Raw genomic sequence first — 24,434 nt, 5'->3', positions numbered from 1 at the left:
ACATGTGATCATACCATCACATTGCTGACTAGGTCTAAATGCTCCTGCATCACCTAGACACAACAACCAGCGACCAAATTTTATTTTGAAACCTAATGAAATGATAAAATTTGACCTTCAGACCCTAACAAACCTTGTAAGAGCATATTTGATCATTGGTGACTGGTTGAACTCACTGACACTAACAACATGCACAGAGAGTTGTCCGTTGTGATATTCCCACTTAGCAACATTGCTAAGTGAAATATCAATTTTGCCCAGTTTGGAATAAATTCGCATTATCACTTAGGAAGTGTGGGTTTAGAGGCCCCACATGTATTTTTGGTCAAAAGTGAGCCCAAACATTAGAGATGGAGGAGGAAAATCGAGCCTCTAGTGGAACGTGGGGGCCAACCATAGAGAAATGCAACCCATAAGGGAAACACGTACCCATTGGAGCGAAGTTGGTGGGGGGAAGTCGAGTTGGGCCCACATGGGCATCTTAGAGGCTTTTGGACAAAAGGAGCAAGAGGCACTCATTTTGGTCATTCATGAATATTTGAGAAATTGTCTTTGACATAGCACGCTTGAGCTGAAGCAAAGTCTACAAGAGCTGTTTAGCACAAGAGTGTTTCCGAGCGGAAATCTCAACCCTTGCTTCAGTGGACTTCGAGTGCCAGCCCAAGGAGGGAGCCCCATCTATTCCAGTTCATCCCAGCAGTAGGGAGTGCGAGTTGTGGAGAGGTTCAACAACAACAACGCAGGGATTGCGTAATTCTTGGAGGAGGCACGCTTGGAGGTTGAGGAGTGAAGTGAGTTTGGGGCTGACACTTGAGGAGGATTCCAAGGAAGTATTTTGTTGGAGATTGCAGCTATTTGGGGGATTTTTGCAGTAGGATTTACAGGGGGGTCGAATTACCCAGCAATAGAGCCCTTGAGGGAAAAGAGGGCTGAAATTCCAAGGTCAACCATCGACCAATTCCTTCGTGGGTTATTTTGGGTTTTTGGTGGAGAGCCCGGGGTTAATTTCCCATAATTTTCTGAGCACTGGAGGAGGCCCTAACAGTCATTCTACTCAGTCAGCAGTTCATTTTCTAGGCAGTTCAGCACAGAGCCTAGGAGAAACAACTAGCACGCTTGGAGGAGATCTCACACTCATCACCTGAGCTTAGTTAGCTTGCCTTGGGCAAGCCCAGGTGCATACTTACCAAGCACCTATTGTACTTTATGGTTTATCAATAAAATGGCTCAACAGTTGAGTTTTTGGCTCTAAATTGGTGTTATGATGTTTGAGTAATTTTCTATGTGTTTATGTCTATGCATGCTTTGATTATTTACTGTAAAATTTCCTTAGGGATATTACATCTGTGTGACTGGAAGGCTCCAGTCGCACGCATGAGCCTCTATGGGAGCGACTGTGGTCGAGATCCTTTTGTGTTGTGCCTGCGACTATGGCCCAAAACCCTAGATCTGAAATGCAAGCTTCGGACCCTGCAATTTCACCTCAGAGCAAACTTATTCCTCCGCGGACGAGCCTCAGACCTGTGCGAGCCAAAAACCAAGATAGAAGAGTGTCTCATGATTGTGTCCAAATGAGGTAGAGGTCACTTGTATTTATAGCCTTCCAAGAGGGTCCACTTTGCTTTAGGGCCGACCTTATCAAATATGCACATGTGGGTTTTTATTCATAAATATACTTTCCCTTGTCCAATTTGAGTGATCTTTAGGTCGATTTTGGTCCTCTCGAAAAGAGGAATTCAATGCAATTATTATCTCCATCAAGTGAGCTGTCCAAAGTGGAATTTGACCGCAGTTGCATATTTTTAACACTCCCTCTCAACTAGGGAGAATTCCACCTGTCAATATCTATCCATTGATCAATATCTCATCCTGACATCATATGTCCTATCTCAAGTATCCCATCATCTCGAATCATCAATGTTCATCTTGATTCATCTCTTGCTTATTCCTGCTTATCTCTTGATTACCCTTGCTCATACGCTGAACATTCTGGAATCTAAAAGAAGAAGAATTTGTCATTGGAGGGGAGCATAAGCTACCACCCTTTATTCATTGGGCTACTACTTGGAATCTCTGACAGTGGGCTACTACCTAGAAACATCAATTGGGAGTCAGATCTACGACCCGCATCATCATCGGAGAGCATATCATCAGGGAGAACATCTCAACCTGGAACCACATCGAGGAGCACATCTTGACCTGGAATCTCATGGGGGAGCTATACATCTACAACCCCATATCTAGCAATAGGATATCTAAACACACAGGGGAGCATAGCTCAACCCTGGTATCACATTGGGGAGCTCATTCTCAACCCATAATCGCATAGGGTTATCTCAACCCAATCCTATTTCCTACTTATCTTCCCATCGATGACTCTAAGCAGTCATGTGGTAGAACACCTGCATCATAATCCAGCTTGGACGAGATACCTGACTTACCATGAGGTAAGGATCACATGCATCCAAGCCTCCTCAACCCGTTGGCCAGATGGGGAGGGATAATCCCAACAAGCCCTGCTTGTGGGTATGGTGCCAACTGGGGTATACTCTGCAAAGACCAAGATAGGGTGAGCTATTTTTTTTTTTTAACCACATGGTGAATCGATAACTGCTAATCCTAATCTATAGGAGACCCAGGATCAATCCTCGTAGTTGCCGCTATAACACCAAGAGTACATCCAACTACCTGCAAGTCGATATACTAAGATCCTATGATTTTAGCAAAGTGAGACTCTCGTGCCGCCTAGGCGGGGGTGGGGAATTTGCTCTCGAGCTATTACTCCAACCCTATGGGTAACAGATAGGGGCGATACCCTATTGTCTAGAGTATCCTCAACCCCAGGAGCTGTTTATCTCAATTCCTCACCCTGGGAGCTCAGACAGGGGGGAAGAGCTGGCTTAGTGTCCTCGATCAACGATGCTCTCATCATATTCATATTTGGTATCAGCTTGATCATCATGTAGCAATAGTAACAGTCCCTTGTTCATGCAGGACATCAAACCAAATAATATATTAGAACATAAACAATTATATATATATGTGTGTGTGTATATATATATGTACACACACACACACATATATATATATATATAGCACAAAAGGATACCATATTCATCCTCCCTCTCAAGGAGGTGCCAACCACAAGCTTAAGCTTGTCTCATACAACAACATTGTCTCAATATATGAAGGTAACTCTGAGTCCCAGCTATATGCGGGATTTTTTGTCAATTGGTTCCCATTTTTGTCATCATAATGTATCCATGTCATATCCAGATCCTGCTCAGACAACTCTCCAAGGAGCTTCTTCATCCTGCCACATGGCTAGTCATGCTAGCAACATCATACTCAACCTCGGTCGTGCTATGGACCTCTCATCCAAGATATCATGGCAAATCTCATACTAAGGCAACATCCAAATGTGCTCATCTCATCAATAACGATCTAATCATCATCAGTACACCCAAGTAGTCACATATCACAGGAAGATCGTCCCATGCAAGTAATTTTAAGGATGCTAGGCAGCAACTCAATGTGAATGAAGCGGCTCAATCATGAATCGACTTAGGTTCTATGCACATCATGTATATATATACAGATGGATGTTCAAAATGGAACATCAATGCTTCAATCAACTGTCGGTTTCCAAGTCAAGTTCAACAATATCTCTTCACAACTTCTTGAAATTCAATCAGAGTGTCCAAGGATTTGCATTTCCACTTTCCAATACTTCTTCAATAGCTTCGCAATATATATTTTCTTTTCCCAACTTCAGAAATCGATTCATCATGCCATGATTCGTCATTTCGAGCTTCAGAAGCCATCTCCCTCTTACTTTGATCATCATAGGCTCATTTCCTGTCAAGAGTAGACCATCAATATAAAACCAAAATCAAAATCAAAGTCATACCTTGGAACACTTTTGAAGTAGAGGTTTGGATCAACACATCTTCTTCTTGGCTTCAATAGATCACTGTCAATGCAAACATATCTGGATCGGGGAGCTTACTTCCTACAATGATCTCTGCAAATATAACACTTTTCCAAACCAATATGCTCAGACTCACAATATTGTACAATCAAATCAGCTAAGTCAACTCATCAAAGTTTAGAAGCCAGATCAAAACTGATATCAAAGTCATCACAGTATCAATTCTTTAGACCAGGTGATGGGTAGGGCTCATTTCAAGTCTTGAATTCATCTTTATCAAGTTGTCATCTATCACGCAATATTAATCCAAAGATTCCAAACTTCATCAAGTCATTCTCATGATCATAATACAAGTCATTTTGGTCACTAGATGCAAATGCATACACCAAGGATAAGTCATGCAAGTTCCATCTTCATACTGAATCACAATTATCAATACTTCAACCATTGTGCTAGGAACAAGGAGGCCAATACAAAACCATTTTCGAATACCCATATAAGTCATTGGAAGTCACTATGCTCATATATCATTGTCATCAAGGCAAATCATCAATCGTCAAATCAAATCATTAGTCATCATGTCAAATCCAAATTTGCTATCATAGAGAGATCTATATTCCAAAACATATCTCAATCATCAAGTCAAAGTTCTAAGTCATTATCAAGCATCATGTCAAAACTCCAAACACTACTCATATATATTAGCCGAATCATGTCAAACTCTTGTAGCACAAACTTTAATCATAATGACACATCTATATGCATATCCCGGTCACCTACAAGCACAAATTCAGTCTACATATTCATATTATAGTAAGTCATTCAAACTTCCCTACTCATAGAACTTTCTGTTGTCTGCTTCATGTCTGTAGGACTGACATCTTTCGGGTGAACATCTGATTTCATGCACAAAACTTCATTTTTGTGTCCTGTAGGCATAGTTGCACCCATAGGCCTTCCTCTGTGCGGTTGGGAGATTACAATCACACCCTTCAAGATGTTATGCAAGCGACTGTGGCTTCCCAACTGCCAAACCCTAGCTCAGAATTGACTCAGTGCCTTGGTCGCACCCTTGAGCTTACATCTGTGCAGTTGGGAGGCTATAGTCGCACCTGTAGGCTTTCTTCCATGCGACTGAGGCTTAGAGTGAGATAAAACTATCTCACCTCATATCAGACCTTTGTTGCAGATCAACAATGTTAGATATCTGTCTATTCATGCCCATAAATCATATTTCAACAGTAAAGAATATACATATAATGCAAATGGTAATAGGAGTAAGAATCTTATGGAGAGATTCTCCCTCTGAATGGGAATCCACTTTAGTCATCTTCATTCATGTCATCAACCTGTCTATAATACTGTCATGCATCAACAGATCTGTTAGATCATAAAGTCAAACATATACCCATCTTGGTCATAACCAAGGTTACTTGGGAGCGGGAGCGGAAACGGGGAGTGGAAGCGGAAGTGGGAGCGGGAGCGACATTTTCAGAAGCTCCCCAGTTTGGGAGCAATCCGGGGAGCAAATTTTTATATAATATATGTATATATATATATTTATATATATTTTGATGCATATATGTCAACAAAAGCATGTAGAATGATGAATTAGATATAAAAAGCATGTAGAATGATGAATTAGATATAAAAAGCATAAAAAACATAGATTGAACCATATAACAACAATCATATAGAATTTATAATCTTCACCAACCACATCCACAAGTTAGTAACATACAACATATTGAGTCTCGACTCTCATGATTCATCAATCTTAAAGTTTCAATCTTTCAAAATTCAATATATAACATTTATCATCATTGATCACCAAAGTTGTACTTGTAAGCTAAGTGTAACCATTACAACAAATAATATCTAACATGAAATGAAATGTTATAAAATGAAATGAAATGAAACAACTTTCAACTTTCACGAAGCATCATATTCATAATTCATTACCAATGAGTTATAATTGCCAACTTCAAACTTAAATCGTCATATATTGTTTACAAAAAATATCATAATAAATATGAAAGAGTCAACGATGATAAAACTACTAGAAACTAGAAAAGACAAGTAAATATATTATCTATTGCTAATTCTTGGGCCTCTTGCCACGATAAATGTCTAATTTCTGAGCAGGTCGTGGTACTATTGGTGGTCTTCTAGGAGTCTCCTCCCGCATAGTCGCATGACCAGAACCAGAAGGCACATGCCCTCCACGTGAGGATGTAGATGGAAACGACGACAACAAAGGAACAATAGTTGGAACTCGAGCACTGGCACTGCTACTGAATGGTGGGGGTGGCATGGTTGTTGTTGCTTCATCATCATCTCTCAAAAGTTTTTCTTTCAATTCTTCAAGATGTATAGTGCCATCCTCCAAATTATCGTCCTTTGTGTGGTTGTCCCAAATTTTATATGTTGGATCCTCATAATCCCGATCATAATAATGACTCAACAACCTCAAGTTGTAGTGCACATAAACCAAGCTTTCTGCCCGGTTTTCATTGAGCCTGTTTCTTCTCACATTATGTATGAAGTTGTAGGTGCTCCAACACCTCTCTGCATAAGAAGTATTTAGAACCTGTGAGAGAATGTTTTTTGCCAATTTTGGCAAAAGTCCCATGCCGCCATATGCTTCCCACCATGTGAGAGCATCAAATCTGTCTCTATCTTCCATTGCATGCAAAGAACCAAACAAACCAGTGCAACTGAAGTATCTGCCTAATTCAAGACGCAGATTAGCACACTGCTCCTTGTGAGGTACCAACTTGTCTAATGCTTCCATATATTCTTTAGATACCTCTGTATCTGTATGGGGTTTGATCCTAACCCCACCCCTAGGTGCGGGTTGGCCCAATCAAGATGGAGAGTAGTATTTTGGCATAAGGATATATGCCAGGGCATGTAGTGGAACATTAAGTTTATTCCACCGTGCACACACACAATTGTGAATCATTGTATAAAAGTTGGGATCATTTATCTGAACAATATCTTTTATTTGCCCCAACATGCTATCCATCTGCTCATACACTTCACTAATCACTGGTTTATCTGTATCTGCAAAATGAATCATGCTATAAATGGGCTTGGTGAATTGCAATACTTGCCTCAAACGTGCCCAAAACAGACCATCAAGAGCGGTCTCCTCCACCTGTTCAAAACCTTGCTTGTCAGCTGCATTTGTAGCCCTGCCCTTTAATACCTGCTAGTGTGGACTTGATACCATGCTAGCCAATGACTCTTACCTTCAAAAGGCACCTGAAGGTGAGGTAATAGCTAGCAAATCTAGTCTTCGCAATCTTCAACATCTTGAATCTTGAGTGACTGAGGAAAAGCCCATGGGTATTGCTATGATTTGTAACAAATTTTATGATTTGTTTGCCTCTCTTGTACAAATCATCAATCCATTTGTATTGTTGGTTTTTGTTCTTAATAATATCATGCATCAAAAGGTTCATTGTGCTAACCAAACACCCAAACCAAAATATATTGGGGTATTTATCCTCAATAATTGCTCCCGCTGCCTTACAATTAGCAGCATTATCAGTGATGACTTGGATGACATTGTATGGCCCAATACGTTCAATTGTTTCAAGTAATGGTTCTGCAATGTTGATGCTGCTCTTGAACTTCTCTGAGTATTGATATGTTGAAAGGAAGATGGCACCACTAATAGACACAACAAGAACACTTATCAGTGGCTTGCCTTTTACATTTGCCCATCCATCAGATACAATGGACACCCCATGCTCATTCCAAGAATTTGTCATTTTATCCAAAGAATGTGATATTTTTGCTTTTTCATGATCAAGTCCAACGGTTCTAGCCTTGTCATACCCAGGGCTCTTGCATCCTTTGGGGGCATCATTAATGGCAGAAACCATTTCATGCCAATATGGTGAGCGAAGAACATTGAATGGTATCCCACATGCATAGAGAAACCGACAATTTTTTGAATCCACATCATTCCTACACCTTTCGTCAAGGAAATCTGATATGGTTGTACGCCTTAAAGAGATGTTTGTTCCTGTGCCTCCATATCCACTGCCATGGGAGGATGCTGAAGGAGTTCTTTGTGCATGTGATTGTGAGCTATGTTCAGAGAAACCCTTTGATATTTTATATTTTTATTGGGCTTCCTCCTCTTCCCTTATGTATTTGGCTCTTTCTGTTGCTGACACACTTGCACAAGCTTTGATTCCTATTGGTTTATCTCCATCCCATGGTCGTTTCCCATAGAGGTGCCTTCTGGCATGGGTGCATGAACTTGTGTACATTTTGTTGCAATGGTTGCATGTAAATTTAGTGGTTCCATCCCCTTTCTCTGCTTCAAACCTAGTAACATATGTCCACAATGGGGTTTGGCCTTGTTTAGTTTTTAGGGCCTCATCATGTCCACTCTCTTCCTCTTCACCAAGGTAATCCTCTCAAGAGTTTTCATCAAATCCACTATAACCCACTTCTTCATCCTCTTCTTCATCATGATCAACCCTCCTTCTACTCCCCAATACCATAATAACCAAAAAATGAACCAACAAGAAGAAAATGCCAAGCCATATAGCCATGATGTTTGAAGTTTTGAGTCTACAAAAAAATGGAGGAATGGGTATGGGAAATAGAGATTTTATTTATTTATTTAGCAATGAACATAAAAAAAAAAAAATGCTAGATTAGAGTGTAGATCCTACCTCTTTGGCCTTCAATCCCAAGCTCCAATCTCCCTTGCAAGCTCCTAAAGCTCCTCCAAGCTCCTCTCTCTTGCTCTCTCCAAGCTCCAAACTCTCTCTTGCTCTCTCCAACTTAGACAAATGGGTGAATAATGGGAGGGGAGAGGGTCTTTTTAACCTTTTCTGCCTCCCCTTCCCTCCCTTTCCTCTCCCTCTCCATTCGCTAGCCGTTGCCTCCCTCTTCGTAGCGCGACCTTTTTCCGGCGTTGACAGGAGCGCTTTTTTAAGAGGGGGAGCGGTTGAGAATGATTGCTCCCTGACCGCTCCCCCTCTTAAAAAATCGCTCCTGGAGCGAAGGGGAGCAGTCAAGGAGTGATCGCTCCCGACTCCTCCCCTTATTGCTCCCTCGGAAACAATGAGCAATTTTTTTTTAAAGGGAGCGCGCTCCCTAATAGCTCCTGAGCGGAGCACAAATTGGGAGCGGATTCGTGGGGGGGGGGGCGCTCCCCCGCAACCCTGGTCATAACATGCTAACATCAACTACTACATCATCACATCATGTCATCAATCTTTTGTCAAGGGTTAGAGTCATATGATAAGGGCAGCTGATAGGTACTTCAAAGATCATGAACGCAATATCACTTAAATAGCTTAATACGCTAAATCAAGTCATCCAAATTTACCATAGGGCATAATTATTAACTTACCAAGGTCAACAAGAAAATTATGAATATCAAACTTATTGTTAGACTTCCATCATCATGGTTACCATGCTTATCATTATCAATAGGATCAAGTCAGGTCATTCAATAAAACTTTACCAAAACAACAAGAGTGTCAAACCTTTTTCCATACTTTCATCATGCTCATCACAAGCATCATCAATAGTATTGTATATAGAAATCAATGAACTAACCTTCTATATGAAATCCATCATGTCTTATGCATGTCAAGTGTCAAGAGTATCATCTACTAGAGTCAAGGTGCTAGCCTTCTTTATGGGATCAAGATATCCAAAAGATAGATGTTAGCCAAACATCAAGTATACCAATATATCAAAGATCAACATTAAGTAGCCTCATAGAATCAAGAAGTTCATTATGTCTAGAAGGTAAGATACTTGTTCAATATCAAGTGCACCATTTCATCATAAGAACCATGAATCCAAATTACTTTCATATGCATGCATGAACCATTTGAGAAGGAGACATTCTCATCATACCTTAGGGCTTACATTGCCATTACAACTGAAACATAACATTGAAACAATATACCATGCATACCTTGTAGTATTCAAATACTTGTGCACCTTTTCATTTGACATAGGCAGCTTGTAGCACTTTGTCACATTTTCATTAGGTGCCTCTTTACCTTTTCCAGCTCTAGCTTTTCTTTCTTGCATCTCAAATGATCCTCAAGAAGGATCCTCTTATTACATCTCATCAAGGAGGTTAGAAACATCCAAATACTCAAATATACATGCAGGAAGTATAAGTAATGATCAAAACAATAATAAGATCCATAAGTCTAGACAAAAGTAAAGACATAAAGGAGCATCATAAGTCAAGAAATACTTATCTTCAATGAGAGGTGATCCTCTCCCTCTTGAACCAACCATCACTGTCCATTTTCCACATAACAATGTTGCCTTCAATCAACTTTATCAACAATCAGGCCTACTAGAGACTATCCCATCTAGGGCTTCATAAAATCATGCTAGGGTTTCTAGATTTCATGTATCAAATCTTGCCATAAACCATGGTTTCTCTCAAACCCTAACTTCATAATACCCATCAAACCCTAATGCACAAATTGCCTAAGGTTTTCTTCAAACCCTAAAATTCTTTTAGGTCTTCTCCATCTTCTCTTGCTACCATCAAAGGTGTCTCCATGACTTTTCTTCAACCTAACTCTGATACCATGTTAATTTTTCTAAGGGCTATATTGTTCTTTGCTCTGATAATTGTATTTCTTCATTAACACATTAAGTTCACCCCATAACATCAAAACATTATTCAGATTTACATCATTATTCATTATCATATGCACCTATGTAGAAAGAACAATATCATCATCATCCATGCAGCGAAACATGAAGGTCCAATAGAAGAAAAGCATTCACAAATAGAAACACCAGGATTGGTTGGAGACTTGGGAATGCCCACTATGGGGAAAGCCCTTGCAAATTCTTCTACTTATAGATTGTCATCAAATGATTCAACAAAAGAGAGTACAGTGATCCATATCTTCATTTATGCAGCTAACCAGCAAAAACAACTACAACATTCATGAAACAAACCCAACAAAGCTTATATTCAAAACACTGATTCTGAAATTTGTACTGAACTGTCACTGACTGTAGTCGACTGCCGAACCCTGTGGTCACTGAGCGAAATCTTTGGACAACTGAGATTTCATCTTTTAGTTTCCAGTCACATGGAGGAGGAGTCATCCGAGCATCTTTAGCAGCATAGTCGCACCCTTAAGCCTGGCGAGTGTGCAACTAGGGCCAGATCTAATCTGTGGTGAGCGAGCGACTGTGTTTGTGAAAACCCTAGCTCCCGGTCGCATGCACAGTGAGTTGTCCGTGCGACTAGAAGGCTCCATTTGCACGCATGAGCCTCTGTGGTCGAGATCCTTCTGTGTTGTGCTTGTGATTGTGGCCCAAAACCTTAGATATGAAATGCGAGCTTCGGACCCCGCAATTTCACCTTAGAGCGAACCTATTCCTCTGTGGACGAGCCTCAGACCTGTGCGAGCCAAAAACCAAGATAGAAGAGTGTCTCATGATTGTGTCCAAATGAGGTAGAGGTCACTTGTATTTATAGCCTTCCAAGAGGGTCCACTTTGCTTTAGGGCCGACCTTATCAAATATGCTTATGTGAGTTTTTATTCATAAATACACTTTCCCTTGTCTGATTTGAGTGATCTTTAGGTCAATTTTGGTCCTCTCGAAAAGAGGAATTAAATGCAATTATTATCTCCATCAAGTGAGCTGTCCAAAGTGGAATTTGACCGCAGTTGCATATTTTTAACAGTAGGTTGATGCAACTGAAAGAGAAAGAAAGAGCATATGATGGCCACAAGAAAAACAAAGTAAAATCCAAATGTAAAAGATGGTTGGGGCTTAGAAATTAGCATGCAGGCAAAAGCCAAGCATGAGCTCTACCTCAAGCATGTGGCTATCATCAAGTTCCTGGGCTAATGTTTCCCTATCTCATAGAAGACAAGGAACCCTTGCATGTCCCAACCCCTGATGGGCAATGAACTGGCCCATCCTAAAGGGGGTGATAACTGTTATACATCATACAAAAGCAAGCTCTCATTTGTCGAGCTACGAGCAGTAATACAAGGAAAAATCAAGAAAAAGTAAAAGGCAATATAGAGGGGTGGAAAAACAAAGGTTGAGGTAACTTATGCATGCACGATTTCTCCCTCCTCATATCTATATAGTATACACCCAGGATGAGGTACTCCATCATAGCCAGTGCCTTTGACCATGGCACTTGGGCATGAAGCCCTTTCCCCTCTGTTCCATCATTAGTCATGTGGTATCTATTGATTGAAGGGTGGACCAAGGACATGTCACTTCCATTTGGGGGTTGGGAACACCTAATAGAGTTGTCTATTAACCACTCCTACCTAGGGAGGTAACACCATTATGTGACCAAGGCCCCAATTTTGGAAGAGAAGCCTCATATGAAGTGTTATTATGCCCATTCTTTCAAGCTTGGTTCACTTAGATGCAATAATGATTAATGTATGTGATAGTCAAAGTTGCAACAATGGGTATTGTGTGGAATTGATAGGTGGTTCCATCTATAGGTCTGGGCAACTTAACGGGGGTCTAGGTCCTCTAGAGGAACATATTGACACCCCTAGGTGATGTGTTGAGAGCCATGGGACTCCAAACAATTTTAGAGCAACATTCATACTACATAGCCACAAGCATCTTCAACATCCACATCATTCCTACATTTTCTTTATTATTCATGGGATGATGCACCTGGACCAACATGCCCCCAATCGACTCAACAATGATCACGTTGTTTGACAATTGATCCAAGGCCTAGATGAGGTTTGTTGCATGCCTTGGGACATGGGAGGGCTAGCACCATCTTTAGTGCCCTAAATGTTGGAGTAGAATCAAGCTTATTCATCACTTGGAGACCCATGAGACCTAGTTTTGTGCCCCAAACCCACATTTGGGGGCTTCAGGATTATTTTCAGAGAGATCTAGGGGCCAACCCCTAGACCTTGATTTTAGGAGCACTCTACACTTGTATTGGCATTAGAGGAGCGCAATGCAAGCCCTAGAAGGGCCTACAACAACATGATGTTAGCATTTCCACCCTCTTGTTGGAGATTTATATTGTTTTTACATTGGCTACAAGGTTGGCTTGTGACCTTGATTAGTAATTGCCCATTATTTTATCATTTGAGGGGCTCATAGGCTAAAACAGGTCTTAGTTAGTCACATAAATATTAGAGATCATTTCATTTGATCTCTCATTATCATCGCACTTGGAATTTCAGATCTCTTGAGAAATTCACACTTTTCTTTTGTGAAGAATTTGGAGTAGTCTTAATGCACTTTGAGATTTGGAGTTGATTTGTCTATCTTTGGAGCTATTCTTTGGACGAATGGCATGTCTTTTTTGCATATTATCTTCTAAGTGTAACTAGATGTTGAAAATTTATCTCTTACATGTTTATTATATGGAATTTTGTTGATTCTAGTAGTCACAATTGTGCCCTAATTTGTTGAATATTTATTGAATGCTAATCTAGATGATCTATTGAATGCATTACTCATAGGTAATGTGTAAATTAATGTCCTAGTGTTGAATTCTTTGGTAGCTCTCCCATGAAAAATCCATCTTCCATTACATAGGTAATTGTTGGAGTTTTGCTTGCTAGGGCATCAAAATTTCAACCTCCTTAGAAGCTCTTTGGCTAATCTAATGCATTGACTCCATACTCCCAAGGAATAAGGGATTGGTCCATTTGGTTGGTGATGATCTCTCAATTTTATCCATTTTCTTCCTCTGTTAATTTCAGTGGTGCTACCCACTACTTATGGGTAGTATGCACAGGAGAATTTTTTTTCTCCTAGATTGTCCTTAGCCGGCAACCAACAACCCCTTGCAACCACCAGATAGCTCGATGTGCCTTTATCTCAGCCACCTAAGCTGACCATGTGGTCCTTCACGCATCTGTTATGATCGTATGTTTGAAGGTGGGCCTCCTGACCCCGAAGGTATGGCTTTTCATTGGTATAATTGAGTAATTTTCCTTACTTATCATAGACACTTTTGGGCATGGATTGGTGGGGGGATTCGGCGGAAAGAGTGGGCTAGGTTTGTATTCTTGTCTCCTCCGCTTGATTTGGTGGTTACCCTTATATCCTAGTCTCGTGGAATCTCCTTTACTGGACATTCGCTTTAGGGTTGGCACTACATTGGAAACCCTGATTTTGGTTGCATGGTCTCGCTTCTTGACGCCATATACATCACTCCCTTTCGCTCTTTCTAACCCCCATTCATCATTTTCACATTTGGTCCACATGTGTCCACTGGGTCAACATAAGGCTAGCCTCCTCCTCCCCTTGTCCACACCTTGGGTCGAGCCTAAAACGATGCCTCGAATGTTGATGTAGCTAAAAAGAAAAGAAAAAGCACAATTTGGCCACTCTCAAAAGGAAATGTACCACAAAATGCAAAAGATGGCCAGGACATACAAATTTAGTATGTGGGCAAAAGTCAAACATGAGCTCTACCCCTTATTTATTGCCTGTGAAAATTTCTGAATCTACACCATAAATCCTATTGCAATCATTGGTTTATAATCTCCTACTTGTTCTTTACATTCAACAAGTTATTTAATTATTTAAACAGTGATGAAAACACTATTGCAAACTACACATACATACAGATCATGCACTGAAATAGAATGAGACAATCACACAAGGGACACCGTTATTTTTGGACAATCGTCCCTGGAAAAAACCAATTCAGGAAAACCGGTGCAGCATATAGAGGGTTTGTATTATTAAACAGTTTTCTGAATACAACTGGGTGCCAATTCCGGCTCACCCAACAGAGAATAAACCTGGCAGAAGTACCTCTATTCGGAGACAAATATTTTGGCGAATCCAACAACTGGATGATCAAACCCCACAGATGACAATGTTGTTCCCAATCCTAGGCAGTGATGGCTTCTCCAAGCTCTGCGCTGGAACTGCGTCACCTCCTCTAGGAGTTGCGTCACCCTCCCAGTGAGCCTTCCTTGCTCAAATCGATATGCTAAACTGCTGCTCTCTCTGCCTCACAGAAACCCCAGCGCTACCTCTAAATGACTGCGTCAGCCCTTCTGGCTTCTGCGTCACCCTCTCTGGAGCTACGTTGTCTCTCCTAATGCTGCTTTGCCTCTTTGCTATGTATTCTCGGCCTTGGACTGAAGTCCCTCTGTCGAACTGCCCCTCTCACTGCAACTCAGATCACTAGCTCGACTTTCTCAGCAAACCTCGCCCTAGAAAAATCGAACTCTTTGATCTCTTCAATGTATCTCCAACTGACCCTCAAGCCTCGTCTTATACTTTTCCTGTTGATGAATCAACGATCGAGATTAAGTCCCTAATTAACGACTAAGATTAAAACAGACTTGATCCTCATCACTTAGAAGTTTCTCACCCATATTCTTATTAATGCCCATTATTTTTTTTAATTTCCTTAAGTTTAGACTTAGGAACCCATTAAAAATATTAATTATTTTAATAACTCCTCATCCGGGTGGAATTTCTCCAAACGATTTCTGGGTTCTGGAGATCTCATGTATTCTAGTCCCTCCACAAAATTCGGAGCTAGAGCACATCCGATGCTACCCAAAATCAACACTCCCTCTTAGAGAGGAATGTGCTCTAGCAATACTTCCCCATAGAAGCATTACACTGATCCACTGCATCGGTCCTCTGTGCTGCTAATGCTTGGCCTAATGCCCTTCATCCACTGCACCGCTGCTTCCTATACTGCTGCCCATGACTTTGCCACTGTCACTGCTACATTTGTACTGCAACTCCCTCTCAAAATGCTGCATCATGCTACCCATAGCACTGCCACTGCTAACTGCTGCATTGCAACTCAGTTACTGAGAAGTAAGTAACTGAAACTTCACCCAAAAATTGACATGCTGGTCAGTCTGGATGCCTCGTGATGCTGAAGCTACCTCTACTGCTAATCTGTGCTGACCCTCTGTTGCTATTGCGCTGCTGCAAATTGCTTTGTGCCTCTCGCACTACTACAACATCCACTGCGTTGCCTCAGACTTTGGCACTCTAGCTCTGCCACTGTTGCTTCATCACACCTCGCTCCAACCGACACCCGTCATTTTGCTACTGTCGTTAAGGGCTCCTGTAGCCGTATGTGATCCAATAGTTTGGGCACTTCAAGGATCCTACCCGCCCATGTAGTCCTCTCGACTACAACTCTATGTCGCCCCACCTCTTCTCCAGAGGTGCACGAGCACTCATGGCACAATCGTCATCCTCGCCTTCCTTGTCAGCTTTCGCTGGAGCAGCCTTTGAGTTAGAAGCCTCCACCTTGCCCTTCTTCTAGGGGCACCGAGTGGCATAATGTCCCAGTTCCCCACAATTGAAGCATCTGACCTTGGTTATGTCCTTCTTCTGCTTCTGCTTCCCTTGCTGTCCCGATGATGCGAGAGCTGCATCCTCCTCCTCCTCCTTGACCCGGGCTCCCTTGTCGCTACTCCCTGCCTTGGTCAACCTCCTGATCTCTTCTTGTTGAAGAGCTGCCCACATCTCCTCCCAACTAGGGAGAGTCACTTTGCCCAAGATACTTTGGACAAATGTTTCCCAGTCCTCGGTGACTGCATTCAGGGCAGTTCTGACCATGAACTCAAGATTTGGTGTAGACCCCACGGAAGTCAATTGGTCTCTAATCCCTTGCAACTTGAGGAGGAAGGGATCGATCTCTTCTCCCTTCCGCATTTGGTACTGTCTCAGCTGATTTTCTAATAGCATCTTTCGCTGGATGGAAGTGCCCTGGTACAAGGTGGTCAGCGTCTCCCACATCTCCCTTGCCGTGTCCTCAACAATGTGTGGTACTACACGATCTTTGACCTTGTTTAGGATCATGGACTAGGCCTTCGTCTGGGCCTCCTTGTACTTCTTCAACGGATCAACGTCGACCTGAACAACAACTACTTTCAAGGCATAGTCCTTGATGCAATGTTTGTCTAGGATTGCTAGGATCTTGGCCTTCCAGATGACAAAATTGGATGCTCCATCCAATCTGTCCTGATCCCTCCACCCATTCACTGCCATCTCTGCTAAAAAATAGGACTGGTTCTCTTCTCCCTCTCCTGCTGTCAATCTAGCAAGACTTGGATCTGGATTTCTTTGGCGCAAGAAACCCTCTAAGGAACAAGCTCCTCTAGACTCCCTCTGAGTCTTGATTTCCTTCACGGAAATCCTCCGGCCAAATGTCGAATCACTCCTCTCCAATCCTCCTTTGCTGCTGCAACCCGGATCTAGATTTCTTTGGCTAGAAATATATCAAGGCAGTGACTCGCTCTACCTCGGCTCTGTCTCCACAGACAGTGCTCTGCAGCAACAACAACAGCAACAACGTCCCACCAGCGCCTCAGATCAAATCTGCTATGCTCCCCAACCCCGACAACCGACTAATTTGAACCTCTTAGGCTCTGCGCTGACCCAGAGAGCTGATGTAGTCACTGCGTGAGCTCCTCTCTGGCTCTGCGTCACCCTCTACAGGGTCGAAATGCTGACGCAGGCACTGCATGAGCCTTTGCATCACTTCTCTGGCTCTACATCACTCCTGCAACTGCTCCTCTACCTCTGAAACGACGCTGTCTCTTGGGACAACTACTTCTCTGCAACAAATTCTCTGGATCTCTCGGCTGGTGTCTTCAGTCTCCTATGATCTGCAACGCTTTAATACCATGTGAAAATTTCTGATTCTACACATCAGAGATCCCACTGCAATCACTGGTTTATCATCTCCTACATGTTATTTACATTCAACAAGTTATTTAATTATTTAAACAGCGATGAAAATACTATTGCAGACTACACATACATACAGATCATGAACTGAAATAGAATGAGACAATCACACAAGGGACACCATTATTTTTGGACAATCGTCCCCGGAAAAACCCAATTCGGGAAAACTGGTGCAACATATAGAGGGTTTGTATTATTAAGCAGATTTCTGAATACAACTAGGGTGCCAATTTCGGCTCACCCAACAGAGAATAAACCTGGCAGAAGTACCTCTATTTGGAGACAGATATTTTGGCGAATCCAACAACTGGATGATCAAACCCCACAGATGACAATGTTGTTCCCAGTGCTGGGCAGCGATGGCTGCTCCAAGCTCTGCGCTGGAACTGTGTCACCTCCTCTAGGAGCTGCGTCACCCTCCCAGTGAGCCTTCCTTGCTCAAAAATCGATATGCTGAACTGCTACTCTCTCTGCCTCACAAAAACCCCAACGCTGCCTCTAAATGACTGCGTCAGCCCCTCTAGCTTTTGTGTCACCCTCTCTGGAGTTGCGCTATCTCTCCTGATGCTTCTCTGCCTCTCTGCTATGTATTCTCGGCCTTGGACTGAAGTCCCTCTGCTGAACTGCCCCTCTCATTGCAACTCAGATCACTAGCTCGACTTTCTCAGCAAACCTCGCCCCAAAAAAATCGAACTCTTTGATCTCTTCAGTGTATCTCCAACTGACGGTCAAGCCTCCTCTTATACTTTTCCTGTTGATGAATCAACGACCGAGATTAAGTCCCTAATCAACGACTAAGATTAAAACATACTTGATCCTCACTTAGAAGTTTCTCACCCATATTCTTATTAATACCCATTAATATTTTTATTTTCCTAAGTTTAGACTTAGAAACCCATTATAAATATTAATTATTTTAATAACTCCTCATTCGGGTGGAATTTCTCCAAACGATTTCTGGGTTCTGGAGATCTCATGTATTCTAGCCCCTCCACAAAATTTCGGAGCTAGAGCACATCCGATGCTACCCAAAATCAACATGGCCATCACCCTAGTTCCTATTGTTGAGAAATCTAGGGGCAACTAGAGTAGATGATTTCTCTTACTTTGAATACTGCTTGTGATGTATTTTTACTTGATTAGATTTCTTCTTTCACTTGATTATTAGTACACTAGATATAGGCGATCAACTAGGGCCAAAACCTCTCCAACTGTGAGGAAAACAAACGAGAATTCTTCTCTTCTTATAGAACTTCAATTGATGAATTCCAAGACCTATGACCCTTGACCAAGACTCCTCCAAGACCAAGTCAACCTTCCTTTTTGATTTGCAGCAACAAACTTCGACCTTCCAACAACTTCTTCAACAACTTCGACCCCCAACAACAATTTCTTCAACTTCGATCTAGTAATTTCACAACTTCGACCTTGATATAACTTCACGGTTTCGACCTTGCAACTTCATAGCTTCGACCTAGACGCAGATTCACAACTTTGACCTTGTAGCTTCACAACTTCGACCTAGAAGCAGATTCACAGCTTTAACCTAGAAGCAGATTCACAACTTCAATCTTGCAGCTTCACAACTTCGACCTAAAAGCGACTTCATAGATTCGACCTTGCAGCTTCACAACTTCGACCTAGAAGCAATTTCATAGCTTCGACCTAGAAGCAACTTCACAACTTCGACCTTGCAGCTTCACAACTTCGACCTAGAAGCAGATTCATAGTTTCATCCTTGCAGCTTCACAGCTTCGGCCTAGAAGCACCTTCAGAATTTTGTCTTGCCCAAAAACTGTAGAAACCCTAACACAAGAGAGAGAGAGAGATGCCCAAAACTTCAATCTTGCTCTTTTTCTTATTTTTCGTACCTTTTCCAGCTTCTATCTTAGGAGATCAAACTTGCTTGAGAGTGTGTCCAAATGAAGTCGAGTTCCTTCTTATTTATAGGCTTTTGAGGGGTACGAATTGTTATCTTTAGGCTGACTTGTCCCTTCATGTAGGCCGACTTGATCTTTGCACCATGATGAGGTTTTGGAGGGTCTTTTGACTCAAATAAATTTTCTTTACAATATGTAACATGCCCAAAAGGGTCTTTCATACATGACAATGACTCAATTGACTTGTAGACTCAATGACAAGCCCTAGAAGCACTCAATGTGTGCTTGACCTAACAATAAATCTCCCTTGAGCATGAAATCCATGCCTTAAGAATAACAACAATAAATTTATTCTTTTCTTTTCATTAAATACATAAAATCATGATTACATATTTCATTATGAAGACTGAACCTAGTTACATATTTCAACACTCCCTCTTAACTAGGAAGGTATTCATAATCCATACAAGGTACTTGGACATTCTCAATCTGAAGAATTCTCATAAGAAGAGTCAGATTGGTAACCCATCTATTTAGCATCATATTATCCAACATTGTCACATATCAAGGCCTTGACTAACAACTCTATCTCTCCACAAGATTAGAGCACAATGCTGGCAAGACCAATGACTTATAGACACCATCATCATTGTCTCTCAAGGTACATACCCCACCCGAGTGTTCACAGAGTATGTCCTTCCAGGACTATTCTTATCTTGGATTCCCAGTCCTCAAAGAATATTGGTCCTCTACGACTACTCTTATCTTGGATTCCCTACCTCATCCTCAAAGAGTATCGGATGCCAGATGCTTACCCAATCCTCCATTCTTTCTTCCCAAAGTGAAGACAAGAATGATGTGTCTATCTCTCCCTCTCAACTAGGGAGGATATACCCATTCCTATAAAGGAATGTACCCAAGCTCCCTCTTATCCAGGGACTTGTCCAAGCTCCCTCTTAACTAGGGACTTGCTTCCAACAACTTTCTACTCTAGGTGGAGATCATGGGACTATCAACTACTTGTGGGGCTCCTTTTGATGTCATGAAGTTTATCTTCAACATTATGGATCCTTTCTCTTTTGGGATTTCTTCGTAGGGCATCAACCGTCCATCACTTTCCTTCACGAACCATGTCAGTCATGTTATCTTTTTCTTTATTCGGAAAGTGATCTTCTAATCCACATCTGGATTTTCTTCATACAACTACCTCTTCCAAGTCATGCTTCCTTTAGGATCTTTCATCCAACCACATGAGTGCTAGTTGTAGGTGTCATTTACAACTCTCTTTCGGTAGCCCTGTATCAATCCATCCAAATGTTGTTCAAAAATAAAAAATGAACATAAAATCAAAGTTACCTTTTGTGATGGCCTTTCATCATGACATCTTGCTTGCAATATCAACATCCTGCACATTCATAAGCACATCTCCAAGACTTTCAATGTCAAGGGTCTCCTTTCTTTACAGACCTTATCAGGGTCTTCATGCCTTCTCTATGGAGATGTCATGGCCAATTCTTCTAGTCATCGGATGTTGATTTCCATAGTTGCATCTTTCATGATCTCTTCTTTTTTTCTTCACATATTGCTCCCTAGGAACTTCCATCCATAGTTCCTTCATCTTTGTCAACCACCTCATATTCCATATGAGGACATATTATGTTGATTTCATCTAGTCAATATGTGAACCATGTCTTCATGCATCTTTCCAGAGGAGGAGATCCCTTTTCTTTGATCATGCTCATGATATAGAGCATTTACCCATGCAACCATATGATGACATGACTCAATTAAATACATGCATACATACCTCTTTCCTTCTTTTGGTCATCTAGGCTTCCTTCAATAGCTTCCTTTTCTTGATTGAGAGTACTTTAACCATCTTGATGTGCTGCATTCCGTTGTCACCATACCATCATCCTTCTAAATAATGAATCCCATACAAGGTGGAATTCTCAGCGAGACACTTGCTTCTTCCAAGAGAGGTGAACCTTCTAATGAAGATTCCAACAAAGGATTTTGATTATCCTCATCCTGCAAATGCTCCTTCCTAATGATGATGATGTATGATGAACTCTATGCTAGATGATCTTCTACTACCCATAAGTATTACTTATGCTTTCAATGAGGCTACCAAGAGCTCCTTTGATGACTGCTATAGAATTCTACTTCAGCTATCTTTCAAGCTTCTTATGAGCTCTTGCTTCAATCATATGCTATTATGATGCCATCTCCTAAAATGATGCATCCTATCATGCTTCTAATGTTTCCTACCATGATAGCAATACTTTACAAAAACTGAAAAGTGGAGGAAATTATCTCAGTCATAGTAGAGATCTTTTACTTCTTCTTTTCAACTTCTTCCACTTCTTTGGTGACATGGGCTTCTTCCCTTCCTCTTTTATTGTTGTCCTTCTTGAGTTTAGGACAATTTCTCTTGTAGTGCCCATATTCATGACAACCATAACATTGGATTTTCGACATATCCTTCTTGTTGTTTTTCTGAGGACCAACCCTTCCAAATTTTCCTTTCTTCTTAGCCATGGCAATAAATGCTTGAACTTGCTTGTTGATCCTACATCACTTCTTTCCTTCAACTTGGTTTCTTCAATCTTACAGAATGACCAATGTTCATTGAATGGGGTAGCTTCCTTCTTTCCATAGACGCTTTATGTAAAGTTGCCGCATTCCTCGGGTAGTGCATTGAGCACTATGGTGGTCATTTCTTTATTAGACATTATTTCTCCTATCTCTTGTTGTTGGTCTCTTATTTCTGATACCCTCATAAAATATGAGGATATTCCATCTTCCTTTGATATCTTCATTTTGTAGAGTTCTTGTCTTAATGATATCACTTCTCCAAACAATTCTATTAGTTTATCGTATATTTCTTTTGATGTCTCCAACTTTGATACATAGGGTATGAGGGGATCCTTGATGGATTCAATGAGAATCCTTTGAGCCCTTACTTCCCCTTTCATATACTTTGCTAGAGCTTGAGCTTCTTCCTTTGGAGGCTTAGTAATTGATCCTTTAACATGTTCAATGACTTCATTTTCTATGAGGATCAAATCTGTCCTCTTCTTCCATGCAAGAAAGTTTGATGACCCAACCAATTTGTTGCTTTCCTTGCAAAATGAAGTCATTTTGATAGCAGATTCAGTCATAAATATAAAGGTACTTACTTGTCAAGTGAAGATGCTTCTTGATGATAATATCTTCAACTTGATGCCTTCTTGATTTTGATGATGATGTTGATAGATGTCTTCTTGATGAAGATGTCTTCCTTCAAAAGTGATCCTTCAAAGAGAGGGAGATCACCTTGATTCCTTGATGATGATGACAACGCCTCTTCTTGCTTCCCTTGAATGTAGAGACTTCGAGATGCTTCAAAGTGTAGTCCTTCTAGGTAGGGTCCTTGATATCGTCTTTGATGATGATGATGATGTGCGAGCTTCCAAACAATGCTTCAGGTGAGAAACCCTTTTTTTGATAAGCCAGGGTTTTGAGGTCTTCTTTGCTTATACTCGGTCCTTGTGAATGTCTTCTTGATGGTACGATGTCAATTTTTGATCTTTCTTGATAGTCTTTTTCATAGTTCTTCTAGTGCTTCAGCCTTTGAGTGTCCTTTTCGCTGCCTTTTCTTGTCTAGTCACCTTAGCTCTAATACCATGTTGAGAAATCTAGGGGCAACTAGAGTAGATGATTTCTCTTACTTTGATAACTGCTTGTGATGTATTTTTACTTAACTTGATTAGCTTTCTTCTTTCACTTGATTATTATTAGTATTCTCTTCATCAAATAATTACCAAACCATAAAGAACAAGATGACAAAGGACACCATATATAGGTGATCTGCCAGGGCCAAAGCCTCTCCAACTGAGAAGAAAACCGACAAGAATTCTTCTCTTCTTATAGAACTTTAATTGACGTATTCCAAGACCTATGACCCTTGACCAAGGCTCCTCCAAGATCAAGTCAACCTTCCCTCTTGATTTTCAGCAACAAACTTCGACCTTGCAACAACTTCTTCAGCAACTTCGACCCCCAGCGACAGTTTCTGCAACTTCAACCTAGTAAATTCACAGCTTCGACTTTGATACAACTTCACAATTTCAACCTTGTAGCTTCACAACTTCGACCTAGAAGCAGCTTCACAGCTTCGACCTAGAAGCAACATCACAACTCCGACCTAGAAGCAACTTTACAACTCCTACCTTGCAGCTTCACAGCTTCAACCTAGAAGCAACTTCACAATTTCGACCTTGCAACTTCACAACTTGAACCTAGAAGCAGCTTCACAGCGTCGACCTTGTAGCGTCACAACTTCGACCTAGAAGCAACTTCATAATTTTTTCTTGCCCAGAAACTATAGAAACCCTAACACAAGAGAGAGAGAGATGCCCAAAACTTCGATCTTGCTCTTCTTCTTCTTTTTCGTCCCTTTTCCAGCTTCTATCTTAGGAGATCGAACTTGCTTGAGAATGTGTCTAAATGAGGTCGAGTTCCTTCTTATTTATAGGCTTTTGAGAGGTACGAATTGCTATTTTTAGGTTGACTTGTCCCTTCTTGTAGGACGACTTGATCTTTGCACCATGACGAGGTCTTGGAGGGTCTTTTGACTCAAATAAATTTTCTTTACAATATGTAACATGCCCAAAAGGGTCTTTCATACATGACAATGACTCAATTGACTTGTAGACTCAATGACAAAGCCCTAGAAGCACTCAATGGGTGCTTGACCTAAAAATAAATCTCCCTTGAGCATGAAACCCATGCCTCAAGAATAACAATAATAAATTTATTTTTCTCTTTTCATTAAATATATAAAATCATGATTACATATGTCATTATGAAGACCGAACCTAGTTACATATTTCAACACCTATGGGCCCTAGATGAGCCCC

General features: G+C 41.2%; 1 protein-coding gene across 2 annotated transcripts in view; it reads left to right on the top strand.

Annotated features, from left to right (window-relative positions):
• Positions 1 to 24,434, top strand: part of LOC149260350 (polyprotein of EF-Ts, chloroplastic-like) — a 230,752-nt gene that overhangs the window by 108,349 nt on the left and 97,969 nt on the right. The window lies entirely within an intron of this gene.

This window comes from Pinus tabuliformis, chromosome 6, assembly GCF_031772625.1.
Source record: "Pinus tabuliformis cultivar Carrire ecotype Pingquan chromosome 6, CPIR1, whole genome shotgun sequence".
NCBI classification, from domain to species: domain Eukaryota; kingdom Viridiplantae; phylum Streptophyta; class Pinopsida; order Pinales; family Pinaceae; genus Pinus; species Pinus tabuliformis.
Note: the sequence above shows the minus strand (reverse complement) of the source record. Positions and strands in the feature narration are given on the sequence as shown.